General features: G+C 43.3%; 1 pseudogene; it reads right to left on the bottom strand.

Annotated features, from left to right (window-relative positions):
- Nucleotides 1-2,290: 2,290 nt before the first annotated feature.
- On the bottom strand, nucleotides 2,291-3,268 carry LOC102923010 (glyceraldehyde-3-phosphate dehydrogenase pseudogene; annotated as a pseudogene).
- Between the last annotated feature and the right edge of the window lie 9,665 nt (nucleotides 3,269-12,933).

The raw sequence follows: 12,933 nt of genomic DNA, 5'->3' as shown, positions 1-12,933 counted from the left end.
CTGGGTATAAAAGCTCCATGCTACTCATAAGCTATGTGATCTTGAACTAGAGTCTGTATCTTTTTATCTATGCATCAGCTGACTCCAACTGGCGCTACCTAATAGTTGTTGCATGGATTAAATGAGTTAATACTGGTGAGTGGGATGGTTATTATCTGGGGCTTTATACTGTTAGCTGTTGTTGGAGCCTTCACACGATTATCACATTGAATCATGCCAAATTTGATGAAGTCATTACAGCTTCTTTAGACATCTTGTTTGTTAGGGATTGGAAAATACTTCAACGTACTTTGAAGTGAAATAGATTGGAAAGGACTCAGAAGCAAGAAAGTCAATCTGGCTTCCCTCTTCCCCTGTGCATATAAGAATTAGACCTAAAAAGAAGCTCTCTGATGGAGCCTTTATGAGACTGCCTAGGGATGGGCTTTGTGCTCTGAGAACCCAAGGAAAAAAAAGAAGGTAATACAAAAAGGCCAAGAGCAACTGGATCCTTCCTGAGTCTCCTCCCACTTAGAGCTCATTCCATACATATAGTCCAATGCCTTCCTTCCTCTTCAATTGACATTTATTTACTTATATATTTATTTATTTGGGTATATGTGTTTGTGGTGTGTGTGTGTGTGTGTGTGTGTGTGTGTGTGTGTGTGTGTGTGTGTACCTGAGCACATGCAAGCCACAACATGTGTGTGGACAACATGAGGGAGTCAGTGTCTTCTTCCACCATATAGATTCCTAAGATTGAATTCAGGCTTGATGACCAGAGTCTATACCAGCTGAGCCATCCTTTTCTTAATAACATCTTTTCTACCATCAGATGACATAAAGACATAGTTTTCCCTGGTCTAGAGATCTTCATTTCTGAGCCTTCTGTGTTATGTAAAACTTGGTTGTATAGACTTCTGTCTTTCCCCTTTATCTGTCTTTGGTCAACCTTGGCCTTCATAAGAGGGAAGGAGACGTACTATGCTCTCTTCTCTTCCTTTGCTTCCCAGGGTGAGCAGCAGGCTGGCCCTAGCCTGGGAACCGTCAGCTGTGTTCCAAGCTCCTTCCTCCCTGTCACACTGCGCTGCCTCACCTGTGAGGAATGAGGAACTTCCTACAGCTTCTGATAGTGTCAATCATACATTCGCTGACAAAATGCCTGCCTGGTTTTCCTCTCCTTGCCCTGCAAACATTTTCTTCCTGCACTTGTCTCTAAAATGTTGGCATTTTCCGTGGTGGAGGTCAAGGACATCTTTTTTTTGGCTCCCGCATTCCTCTGCTTTCTCACTCACAGCTATAGCTCTGATTGCGAGCAATCACCTCAGTGAAGTCCCTCAGCTGTTTCTCTGATCCTTGTAACTTATCCACAAGACAGGACAGGAGGATGAAAAATGAAGGAGAGGGAATATAGAGAGACAAAGAAACCCCTTCCCCTGGAGCCTGGTTGGAATTTCAATCTGAAAGTTGAAATTTTTGATAGAGTTAACAAAATTCACTGTGAAGATTCCCTATATTGAAACAAAAAGGTAATTGTTATAGAGCTGTATCAAATAAGAAAATTAAACATAGCAACCATGCTGATAGCCAAAGCACACATGACTTGTGAGTTTCCTTATCCACTTCCCAGCTGTAAGCCTGTGATTTTCTGAGACTCTCACAAATTTCAAAGCATGCCTAGAGTCAAAGCTTGTCTTCATTTCATTGTAGCTTACATACTGGAAGGATCCCTTGGACCCCCTGACCCTTTGTGTTTTCACCTTATCGGCCCTTTCTCTGATCCAAGGCTCTGCAGAAACTACACTACGATCTCCCTTACTAAAGAACAAGATGATCCCTAGAAACCCTTTGAACAATGGAAACGGCAGCTGCCACCAAAACTGTCCAAACAACTATGTTAAGTCACTCAAAGGTGGCCTGCTTCTATGTTGAGCACTGTCTTTTATTTAAGCAACCGCCCCTCCATTAATGGCTGTGCTTAGATCTGCTAATGCCTTCTCTTGGGGTTGGCAACATAGATTAGGAGATTGCTCAGTCAGTAATGTGATTGCCACCTATAAAAATATTAAATATTAGTCTTTTCTACCAACCGCTAAAACTTGTATTTTTCTTTGTGGGTGCAGTGCACTTTATGGATGGTATTCAAGAGAGTAGGGCTCCTTAAGCTCCTCCCCTTCTTCTGGGGGTCTGGGATGAAAACTGTGAGGCGGGATGCTCAGTGTTGAGGGTTGAGTGGGGACAGGAACTCCTCAGCAGCTTAAGGCCCCTCATTGCTCTAGTGTTCATGTTGGGGTGCATGGTCCAGGGCTTCTTACTCCTTGGAGGCCATGAGGTCCACCCCCCTGTTGCTGTAACCATATTCATGGTCATACCAGGAAGTGAGCTTTACAGAGTCATCACTGAAGGTAATGCCAGCCCCATCATCGAAGGTGGAAGAGTGGAAGTCACTGTTAAAATCTCAGGAGACAATCTGGTCCTCAGTGTGGCCCAGGATGCCCTTTAGTGGGCCCTCAGATGCCTGCTTCACCATCTTCTTAATGTCATCATATGTGGCAGCTTTCTCCAGGTGGTATGTCAGATCCATGGTGGACACACTGGGGGTAGGAACACAGAAGGCCATGTCAGTGAGCTTCTAGTTCAACTTTGGTATGACCTTGTCCACAGTCTTTGTAGAACCAGTGGCTGCAGGGATGATGTTCTGGGCAGCCCCGCAGCCATCACACCACAGCTTCCCAGAGGGGCCATCCACAATCTTCTTGGTGGCAGTGATGGCATGGACTGTGGTCATGAGTTCTTCACAATGACAAAGTTGTCATGGATGACCTTAGCCAGGGAGGTTAAGCAATTGGTGGGGCAGGAAACACTGTTGACAATCCTGAGTGAATTGTTGTACTTCTCACGGTCCACAGCCATCACAAACATGGGGGCTTCAGCAGAAGGGGCAGAGATGATGACCCTTTTGGCCCCAGCCTTCAAGTGGGCCCCAGCCTTCTCCATGGTGATGAAGACACCAGTAGACTCCACAACATACTTGGCACCAGCATCACTCCATTTGATGTTTGTGGGATCTTGCTCCTGGAAGATGGTGACGGCCTTCCTGTTGATAACAAGTTCTCTCTTCTCATCCTTGACTGTACCATTGAACTTGTCATGGGAAGAGTCATACTGAAACATGTAGACCATGTAGTTGAGGTCAATGAAGGCAAAAATGTTCACTTGGCCAGACATGAAGGACGTTCTGGTAACCAGATGCCCAACATGGCCAAATCTGTTCACTCCAACCTTCATTATTGTGTCTCAGGGATAAGGTTGGCATTGCATGAGAAGATGCTACTCTCTTTGGAATTGGGAGAATCTGGGAGCCAAAACTTGTATTTATTGCAAGGAATTCAGATCTTTTTATTGGCCCTAGCGTCTCAGACTTTTTATGCAAATGGTTTAAACTCCACCACCACCTGCAGCATTCTTGAAACTTAAGTGACTAAAGTGGCCTGGCTGACAGCTTCCAGCTTTCCTTCATTTCCTTTGTGCAAATTCTTTTAAAACTAGCCAATCTTGAAAGATTGTGAGGTCAGACAGACCCCAGCCAATGGGGGAAAGAAACAGTCACCACCTATGCTAATATTCACTACCCCGTGTGCCTGTTCTTCCTAGTGCTCTCTCGTGTCCAGACTAATGTTCTGCCATACTGAGATGCTTTCATTTGTTTGGGTGTTCCATTGTGGGACATTGATAGAATGCCTGACACACACAAGCATGAATACCAAGTATGATTCCTAGCAAACATTCAAACAGATAGTTATACAAACAGGCAAGAATACACACACACACACACAGAGAGAGAGAGAGAGAGAGAGAGAGAGAGAGAGAGAGAGAGAGAGAGAGAGAGAGAGAATAGCTAGGCATAGTAACACATGCTGGTAGATGCCTGGTGAGCATTGGCCATGCAGCCAAGCAAAATCAGGTGAGTCCAGGTCCCAGTAAATATTCCATCTCAACAAAGTAGATCATTTTGAGAAATAACACATAAGGTTCACCTCTAGCCTCCACCATCCCCCACACATGCCTATTCCCCCCCACACACACACCTTCCTTTAATAAACTCCAACTTTGCTTCATACTGATTTGTCTTAAAATTCTTTTGTTTGGTGAATCTAGGAACTCCAGCTTCACTCAAGGAAGAAGTCTCTAAAATAACTCCTAAGGCTGCAGCTCGCAGCAGCCTTGGACTGTATCTCTTGCTTCCCCTGGCCCTGATACTCACAAGTATACCCCAATAGGTATTGCATTACTGAATGTTTAGAAGACAGCATGATGGATGAACTTCTATGTCAGGCTGATGCAACTGCATGTTCTGGAGCTGCCACTCATTGCCCATGGGCTGCTGGGCATATGATGCAATTGCCTTGACTCTTTGCCTACAAATCAGAAAAATGGAGCACTTTAGTGCTTCCACCTAGACACTTAGGGGCAGGTTTTTTTTGTGTGTGTTTTGTGTTTTTGTTTTAAATCATTGACTTCTCATTTTTGGTCAACAGGTAACTAAAAGTAGCAGGAAGTAAGCCTTTCCAGTCTTCTTTATTTGGGAAGGTGCAGACTTAAGTCCTTGTCCTTAACCTTTCCTATTGAGCCTCCTTAGATTCACAGACAGTAGAACTTTTGATGGCTAGAACATACCCTTGACACCAAATTATGGCAATCATACATGAGGACAAGGCAGCATCCTGGCAGAAGTGACTATTTCTTGAGAATCACTTTGTCCCCTGAAGTAGTAAGAACTTCTGGGGATCATCTTGCAGGACCTGCACTGAGATGATGGTCAACAAAAACCTCATCTAGACCAGAACTTCTTAATCAATGGTGCATACCTGTGTCCCTGTCCCAATTCTTCTTCTATTTAAGACCAAAGCTCCTGTCAATGCTCTGAAAATGGACTTGTGGTCACTGGACTCCTCCATCTGTTACACTTCTCAGTGTGGCCATGTTGACTAAATCTCTTCCCTTCACTCTATACCCCCACTCCTCCTCCATCATTGATATAACCTGTCAAGGTTGCTGGAATTCAGAACTCAGGTGTTGTCCTATGAACAGATTGTAGGGCTGTGATAAAAACAACATGAACTGGTAGGTGTAATGGAAATAGTAGGCTTTCTCATTCATTTGTTCACTCGCATGTGCAACAGATTCCCACCGAGCACTTCTCTGTCCCGTGAAATGCATGCCAGGCAGAAAATCTACTAAGAAACCCCTCCATCCTTCCATCCTCCTGTTCTGCTCACTTGCTCTTCCTCCACATTTGCTTTTTCACTGTCCTTGAAGTCTTCCATGCCCAGTCCATAGTTCTCAGTAATACCAACTTCTCTACTTTCCTACATTTCAAACACCAACTCTTACTTGAACTTGAATTTTCCCATCCTGGGATGGAGCCCACATCATCTCTGTCTTAGTTACTTTTTTTTTTTTTTTTTTTTTTTTGAGACAGGGTTTCTCTGTGTAGTTTTGGAGCCTGTCTTGGAACTCACTCTGTAGCCCAGGCTGGCCTCGAACTAATAGAGATCTGCCTGGCTCTGTCTCCCTAGTGCTGGAATTAAAGGCGTGTGCCACCGCCTGGCTCTTAGTTACATTTTTGTTGCTGTGATAAAAAAAAAAAAAAAAAAAAAAAAAAAAAAAAAAAAAACCTTATAAAAGCAACTTAATGGGGGAAAGAACTGGTCCAAAGGGGCAATCCATCTGGCAGGGAAGCCAAAGTAGCAGGAGCTTGAAACAGCTGATGATACTGTATCTGAAGTCAAGAAGCAGTAAACCAGGATGCCAGTACTCAGTTTCTTCCTTCCTTCCTTCCTTCCTTCCTTCCTTCCTTCCTTCCTTCCTTCCTTCCTTCCGTTCTTTCTTTCTTCCTTCCTCCCTCTCTCTCTCTCTCTCTCTCTCTCTCTCTCTCTCTCTCTCTCTCTCTCTCTCTCTCTCGTCTCTTTTTAATGAAGCCCAGTGTGAGAGCCCATGGAAGGGTGTCTCCTCCTTTGGAGTGAATCTTTTCACTTCAATTAAACAGATCAAGATAACCCCTCACTAGCATACCTACAGGCTGAGCTAATCTAAATAATCCCTCCTGAATGTACCTGGAGGCTTGTCTCCTAGGTGATACCAGATTCTGTCGAGATGACAGTCCCCAGTAACCACAGCAACCTCAAACTGTATTCTACTTCCAAGCCACTTAACAGGTTTCGATTCTTCAGAAAGGAGCATCCTGGAAGGTTTGTGCACGGAGAAGAAAAAGATCAAAGCAGAGCTTCCAGAGTTTTAGTATGTGCTCTCAGGAGTCCAGTCACAGTGGGAAGTGGCCTTGGGCAAGGAACAAGTGGAGAATTTTAAGAATTTAAATACAAATGGATAAAGACTTAAAATAAGGTGATGGCATTAGTCATGAGAGGTAGAAAAGGAGCCGGTGGGAAGCGTTTTGAAGGAGGCTGTGTAGGAGTAAAGTAGGCATGGGATTTGAGGATAGTACCACAAGTCATCATCTCCATACCAGGAGACTGAGGCTGCTGTTTTACAGATGTACTGCTCAAATGTATCTTTTAAGTTTTATCATTATTATTACATGTACATATCTGCAACCAGCTGAGTCTAAATTGCTTGTATGTATATGTTTGTAGGACTAACCACAAGGTAGTGGGTAGCCAGTGAGGGAGCATATCCCTGGGGAAGACTGAGTCTCTCTCTTTGAGCAGTCATTAATAGCCTATAGCTCTTCATCCAGGTGTGAGCCCCCATGAAACATCACCCATCTATGCTGGCCTGTCACATGATGTTGTCATCATCCAGGTCTTCTTTAGACAATCCTCCTGTTGGAAGTTCATGGGTGAAACTTCCCCGACCATTACAGAAAACTACACGGGTCAAAACACATAGAACCAATGACTGTGGGGTGCCCAGCCCCAGTTGATACATCTACAACATATCCCCTACATCTAAGGTTCGGGGAACATCTCAGGAGAGAGGATGTGATAATTGCAAGAGGCAGACAACTACATCTGCTACAAGATCGTATTATCTATATATGTCAGACACATCTTTTATCTATTGTTGTGATATGTGATTTCCTTTTTGTTGATTACGGTTTCTTTCTCCAACTTGGTTATGAACTCCAGCAAGCATGGCAGTATGTCCCATTATTCTTTGTATTTCAAAATTTGCTTCTTTAGAAAGTGGAAGAAAAATTCCACTGGCCTATGCTAACTGTTGGTAATAGGTCCATTCTTACTGTGAATATACAGATGTTGCTTCAGAAATCGAAGGTGGAAAGCTCTTTATCTTGATGGAATGGGCTTCTTTCCTATGCGGGTGACTGTTTAATACAGGTGGAACCTAATGAGAAGAGAATTAGAAGGCTAGAGATGATGCGTCATTACATTGAGTTCTAATTGCTGAGAGCTAGATGGAATGCCATAGCCATACAGGAAATAGTTATAGTGCTAACATCTTTAGATAGTTTCAAATCCACTGAAAATACTACCAATGTTTAGATGCTTAATTGAATTAATTAGGAGGGCAGCATTCTGTTGATATAAATTGAAGTTGAAAAGCAAGGTTGTTCCAGGAGTGCAAAGAAAATAATTGCAGTACTACAAACCCTCTTAATTAGAAAACAAACAGGTACTACATGGAAAAGAGTTCATTCTCTGCCTCATTTCCCACAAGGCAAGGTCAGTTTTATACTGCACTTAGGCTGAGTAGTTGGGCTAAGGAAATGTTTTTCTATAATTTCTTGAAGCACAGCCTTATGCAATGTAGCACAGGTATAAAGTCCCCAGGGATAGCAGCAGCAGGTAGAGCAGGCTGGCCTGTGGCAGGAGGATTCAGGGAGGGAATTTCTGCGCAGCAGATGGTGAGTCTAAGCTAATCACTCTAGTCATGTCTGAAAATCGAACATAATTCTTCACCACTTTAAAGCCTGTTGCTTCTGGGGCAGCATCTCAGAATGGTTTCCACCTTCTCTTTTTCACATAGAAAACAAACAAACACACACACAAACAAACAAAAACAACCCAGGGAGATAGGCAGGACCAGGAAGGCCAATGCCAAGCAACTGGAATAACCCTGGCTGGAGGTAGGAAGATCAAAAGGGGAAAGCAGAGAGAGCAGACAGGATTTTAAGAAAATGGAAACTGCCTGTTGATTTGGGAACCAGGAACACATTTAAGAAGAGAGCTGTGAAAACTCACGGAGCAGATAATTGAGTGGCCGAGGAATTTATTTCATGCCTGGTAGCTTGTCAAGACATCAGTCTTAGACAGTCCACCGTCTCAGTACCTGAAAGGGCTGAGTTTCCAGGAACCCTTTCAACACAGAGGACTTCATTCCATTCTGAGCCCCGTGTGTGACCTCAGAATGTCACTTCACCTGAAGGGCCTAGGACTCCTTATCTATTTTTGAAAAGATAGAACAATGTATTATCCCAAGGCTGTCGTGAGAATTAAAGGAGACAATGTGTGTCCAGCACATCTCTGCAGACAAAGAACATTCAATAAAAATGTGCTGTTTCTCCCTCATCTGTTTTTTTTATTTTTCCTCATAGGTAGGGCACACCCAATCCCTGGAAGGTTGAGTTGTTTCACAAGTTGCATTTAGTCCAAGAGGACAGAGATTTGTCAAGAACTGTTAGAAACTTGAAACAAGTAATATAATCGCATGGCTTCATAGATGCTGACAGACCCAAGACTCCACACAGCAAGCAAGATGAACATTGACACTTTTATTGCTTCCCTGGCCCCAGTTCCTGCAGCATAATGAGGAGAGAATCAGTGATGTTTATATCCCCTATGAGGTGTATGACTACAGTGGGGACCTGGATTTAGGGAACATAAAGTTTGTATGAGAAACAGAAAGCATACCTGGCCCACCCTTTAGACTAGCCTTTTCCCCCAAGCCTATTCACTTTGGAACATCCTTGAAATGAAAGCCCAGAACAAAGGCACCCAGTGCCTCTGCTTGCCAGACATACAAATGTGAGCCACATGGAAAGTTGGCCTTAAATAGACAGAGCAGAAACTCTACATTTCTTTCCTATCCTCTTCCCAAGCTGGTTACTAGAGAGGGGATTCTTCATGTGCCTCTGGCCCATAAAGATGGCATTGCACACATTCCTACATCCTCTGAATCTTCCTCCTTTTCATCTTTTCCCTTTATTTTGGTGTTCTAGCCCCTTGTGAGGAACTTGACATTCCCGTTTTTTATCTGTTTAGAGAGATGTCATAGCCCACAGTTGTGGAGTCTGCTGGCCTGACCATGGGACAGAGTTTGTCTCCTGGGAATCTCGTGCAAGCTAAGCCTCCATGAAAACTCTTAGGATGATGCAAAGAAACGGATACAGCCCCTTCTTTGTTTCCTCCACCGTTGGAGAAAATCTGGTCCCAGCTTGGAAACTTGAGCCAAACCGGTGTCACTAAGATGGATTAGGAAATGTAGTGCTTCAGATGTGAGACTTCAGGTGTGTGGGCCCAGGACCAGCTGGATGTCTGCAGAGAACAATAGGTCACCTACACAGAGCTATTTGATGAATGCCAAAATGTCTTCCCCCTCCTAACATTTCCATTATCATCTCTCCTCTAGTAAAGACATGGTCTAAAAAGGATGCTCTTCCAATATAAATATGTCACATTGGAAAAACTACTGCTACCATTTATGAATGCTTCCAGAGGTGGTCCATTCATTCAGTATCAATTAGTTCGAGACATTGCAATCAACACTGGGCTTCAGAGGTGATCAGCTATAGCCTTTGTCATCCAGGACATTTTAGTGGGACTCAGAAAGTAAGAAAGAAATTAAGATGCGAAGTTACAAGCTTTATGATAAGGGAATGACAGATTGACACAGTGTCTGGGGTGAGGGCACTTAATCCTATTTTGGAAGGTTGGTAAGTTTTCTGGTTCCCTTACAGAAATTAAATTTAAGATGAAACTATAAATTAATCATTTTATCTGTATTTAAGAGGTTAAGGAACCGAAGCTTAAAGAGTCTAAATGTCACACCAGATGCCAGATGGCCTGTAAATGAGAAAACCAAGACTCAAACATACTTTATGTTTAAATTTCCCCATAGACACATTTACTGTGTTGTCTCTAAGCATGTAGAATCTTAGAAAACATGATCTATGGGAAACAGATCCTAGAGTGTGAGAGTGGGGTGATTACAGGGTTCAGTATGAACATAGTTGTCTAGACTTTCTGAAGTAGGGGTAGAAATACAAAGCATTGCTTTAGAAAGGCTAGAGGTAGAAGGCTGGGATAGAGGTAGATTTTGGAGAAACATTAAATGAGGCTTGAAAACAGTTCAAATGGTACCACAACTTCTTAGGAGGCATAGTGGTTTGAATAAGAATGTCTCCTATAGGCTTATGTATTTGAATGCCTAGTCACTAGGAAGTGGAACTATTTGAAAGGATTAGAAGTATTACGAGGCACAGCCTTGTTGTAGAAAGTGTGCCACTCAGAGGCCCAGTCCCCCTACCCACCGTGGATTGGTCTGTAGCTTTCAACTACTCCAGCACCATGCCTGCCATGCCTACTGCTATGCCCTTCACCATGGTGATAATGGACTAAACCTCTGAAACTTAAAACAAATCCACGAGTAAATGCTTTCTTTTGTAAGAGTTACTGTGGTCATGGAGTTCTTTCACAGCAATCAAACAGTGATTAAAACAGGGGGTAACAAAGATGGAGAAAGAAAGAGAGGATGAAAAAGGGGAAGGAAAGGACAGAAGAGGAAGGGATATGCTATTTGGCTTTCCATCGATGGGACAAAAATACTATCTGGGGTGATGGATCCAGAGCTTTCAGTCCATGATTGGTTGGCTCTGTTGTTTTAGAACTTTGGCACAAAGAACATCATGGTGGAGAGCAGAGAGAGGAGGTTGTGTCAGGGTTGCTCACTACTTGGTAGTTGAGCATTGAAAGAGTGGAGGAGAAGAGGGAGCAGGTCTCAGCAACCCCTCCAAGACATGCTTAATGACCTAACTTCCTCTCACTATAGACCTCACCTCCTGAAGCTTCCATCACCTCCTAAGATTCCCTCAGACTAATGACCAAACCTTTAGTCTAAGGGCATTGGAGTGTATTATCCAAAGCCAAAGAGATGGGGAAAGGTACAGAGTAGAAAGAAAGAATAATCATTTAAGAACTCATGTAAGAGAACTTTGTTGTAGAAAGACTTAACTTGCTCTGTTTTATAATTCCACCTAACTCAGTGTTCCATCTGAGACAAAGCCATTGCTCCTGGAAGAAGTCATCATGTCCTCTAGACCCACAGTGAAAAACAAGAGATTTCAACCAGAGCATCAGTCCCTAGGGGTCTGCTTATTGGGTTCTTCACAGGGTCCAGACTAGTGGGCTCACCTAGCCTTTGTCAAATACTGTGGCTATCCCTTTGTCTAAGGGATATGTAGGGGGAATTGAAGTAGCAGACAATGAGAAATGGCTTCCTCTCTCTACTCCAAACCCTATAGGAGTCCAGAGTTTCCTCCAACTGACCTTGACATCTGGAATAAGTATACTGTGCAGGAGTTGAGTCAGATGCAGTGCTGAAACAATCGCCCACAAAATTAGGAACTGTTTTGAATTGGGCCAGGGTTTATATCCTATGCTGTGGTTCGAAACTTCCCTCCTAGCCCTAAAGCAAAGCCAAACTCCTTTGAGTTTCAAATATCACCATTTAGCAGTTGATTGGCCTGGGCTCTCCTCTTCTGACTGAACTCTCAGCCAACTCAGGCAACATTTGGATCCAATTTGATGGGAAAATTGGGTGAGCTCCTTGCCAAATTCCTATGAATCTGTGTCAAACTTGGGGATTTAGGCTAAGATTTGGGGTGTGGCTAAGTCCCCAGAGGAATTCTGTGGTTGCACAGTCCACAAAATGACAAGCAAAGGCCATGTGCAGAGCTACCTCCAATGAAGTAGTCTCATCTATGGGACTCGAGATGGAGAGGTTTTAACCACAGAATTTGTGTTCTCATAGCGTTCTGTTGTCATTTAGGAGAGCTCAACTTCTGTTCATTTTCCTTTCCCATCATTCCATCATATACCTCATTATCCATGTAAACAGAAGCAGAGAAGTGCAGAGGAAAGATAAATCAGTCACCCAAGGTCAAGAAGTAAGACAATTGCCAAACCGGGCTATCAGCTTGAGTCAGTGACTTCTTCTGTGTAGAATGGTCCAGAATCTGGACCTTAGATGCCTGAAATGTCTCATAATTTTTCCTTTGTGATAAGATAGTCTTCTACATCAACAACATAGAAGACACAGTCGATCCATTTTCTGGGAAGTTTCCTGTAAGATGAAGATTTGTATGCAGGGGTTCATTAAAATGCTTTTAGGGGTGACATGGGAGATAACAAGAGAATCAGGACAGGGCAAAGGGAGAATTCATGAGAGGAATAAAATGGCCCCCAGGGCAATGTGGTCATGGGTTTGGACAGCCTTTTGTGGGAACTACATCTTGGAGGGAGAAATGACCTTAGGAAGGAATGTTTTCTTTAGTAGAGAGCATTTCCAGGGAAGGCCTTCAGAGAACTTAGAAGCAAATATTCCTGGGAACTAGAGACCTTTGGTCCAGAAACAGGTGGTGTGCCACAGATTTGTATCAGGAAGAGTGGTACAATTCTATGCTGAGAAATCACAGTACAGTTGCCAGATTTGAAGGTGATGATCATAGTCATGTGATGGTATTCATAGGACCGAAAGTAGAACCCAGGGATACCTAAGTCTCAAGACAGTCAAACGAGACCATCCCAGGAGATAGAAAACATACGTAGAGGTGAATAACTCTGTGTCTTTTGCTACATATATTTGGTATGGGTAAAATCAGGTTTGAGATGGTAAAAAATGGTCATGGGTTAGAGGAGAAGGAGATGGTCAAGGTAAGACAGAAACTGTGTGTGAAAGGAATGCAATATTGCTCAG

The sequence above is a fragment of the Peromyscus maniculatus genome, chromosome 7, assembly GCF_049852395.1.
Source record: "Peromyscus maniculatus bairdii isolate BWxNUB_F1_BW_parent chromosome 7, HU_Pman_BW_mat_3.1, whole genome shotgun sequence".
NCBI classification, from domain to species: domain Eukaryota; kingdom Metazoa; phylum Chordata; class Mammalia; order Rodentia; family Cricetidae; genus Peromyscus; species Peromyscus maniculatus.
This window is presented reverse-complemented; position numbering and strand designations above follow the sequence as displayed.